Source organism: Gracilinanus agilis, chromosome 2, assembly GCF_016433145.1.
Source record: "Gracilinanus agilis isolate LMUSP501 chromosome 2, AgileGrace, whole genome shotgun sequence".
Taxonomy (NCBI): Eukaryota; Metazoa; Chordata; class Mammalia; order Didelphimorphia; family Didelphidae; genus Gracilinanus; species Gracilinanus agilis.
Window position 1 is genome coordinate 689,229 of NC_058131.1, and position 1,941 is coordinate 691,169.

The window sequence follows — 1,941 nt, forward strand, 5'->3', positions numbered from 1 at the left end:
GATGTGGAGTGTCTAGACAACTAAAGCAAGGAGATAGTCCGTGGTTGCTCCTCTCACAGACTTCCCGCTGGAAAAACCCTCCTCAGACCAGAATCCCAGAGCAGTCACTCGCACCTGGAAGAGCTTTAGTACTGTTTCACCTTTCACAGTCTTCTTCTCTCTTACCTTAAATGTGTCAGTTAGTATCGTGACGTTTTAAACGTCCTGCCCTCTATCCACCATGCTGCCTAGTTGCCTCTAAGGTATAAGTTTATCACATTCAAGGCTCGTCTGAAGGAACTGAGGATGTCTAGCCTAGAGAAGAGATGGCTGGGTATTGGGGGAGAAGTGGACAACAATGATTTGTGGAGAAGGGATGTGATTGGCTCCCTTTGCCTCAGAAGGCAGAACCTGGGACAATGAGTAGAAGTCACAAATTGGAAAAAAGTGAGGCTTCGTGGCAGCAAACTTTCTAAAGTAGAGTGAACTGTTCCAGAGGTACCACCTCCCGGGCCTCCCTCCCGCCACCACTTCTGTGGAACTCTGCAAACGGAGGCGAAAGGACTTTAGCAGGGATGCTATTAAGATGAGGCTTGTTCCATGTGGAGATGGATCTAGAGCCCCTGGAGGACTGCTCTGGCTCTGAGCACCTACAGCCCTGGCGAGGAGTGAATGAGCTGCTGCTGTCCAGGGTCTCTGACTGTGTTTTGGGACTTATGGAAGAAAAGCAGAGCTTTGCATTCCTATGAGTAGAATTTGGCCTTATATTCCTTTTAATGACTATGATTTTGACCAGAGAGCATTTGGGGTGCTTTTAGAAAAGCACAAAATCTTTCAATTTGGGAAAAAGAAGAATGAGCCGGAGACTCCATTAGCAATGAGCTCTCCATGGCATTCTGTGCTAGGGGGGTTCGGTTTTGGAGCAGAAACACATTAGAAACATCCGTCACTGTGAGCTCTGTGCAGGCTGGGCAGCCTCCAGGACCCACTAGGCACTTCCATCTGTTCTGTCTAACTTTGTGATGCTGCACAATGGAGAAAGCCACAGAGGGTCAAATTCACAGCCTCAGAGAAGTCCTCAAGACATTTATTTGTATTAATCCTTTGTGTGTGTGTGAGTGTGTGTGTGTGAGTGTGTGTGAGTGTGTGTGAGTGTGTGAGTGTGTGAGTGTGTGTAGGGGGAGGGAAGGAGGAGGAGAGAAAGAGAGAGGTGGGGGGTTGGGGGAGTAGCTAATGATATTTCAGAGAGAAGCAGATGCTCCCTAGTGGTCTTACCTCCATGAATGTGGCGAGAGCATGATAAGGTTTGGAGGGCAGCCTGTACAAAGGAAGAGAGACAGAAGATTAAATATTGTATACCAAGCCTAGCAGGAAGGCCAGTTTGGCTGAATGGCCCATTGTCTGGGACGGAGCAATATGTAAAAGCTAGAGAGGCGAGTTAAAAGCAGATTACGAAGGGCTTTAAAGTCCAAACAGAGGAAGTTATATTTGGTCTTGGGGGCAATAGGGAGCCACTCGAGAAAGGGGCTCAGAGAGTCAATATTTTGTTAAATGAAGTGCCAGGTCCTATGTTAAATGCTGGAGAGTCAAGAAAGGTTGGGGGGTTGGGGGAGGGGGAAGAAGCATCTCTGCTCTGAAAGAGTTCATCATCTAAGGGAGGTGAGCAACGTGTAAACAATTCGTACAAACAAGTAGTCAGCTAAATTGTGCCTAGTCTCAAGGAAAAGGCATTTGCATTGAGGGGGAATCAGGAAAGGCTTCTTTATTAGATAGAAGAAAGCAGGATGTAGAGGTGAGGAGAGGGAACATTCCCAGAATGAAGGATAGAGAATGAAAAGGTTGAGGCAGGGGGTGGGATGTCTTCTGTGAGGAACAAAAGATGCCAGGAGCACTGGATCACAGAGCTCCTGCCAGAGGAGGAGGACTGGAAGGACTGAGGGCCCAAGGGAGGGGGATAGTCAC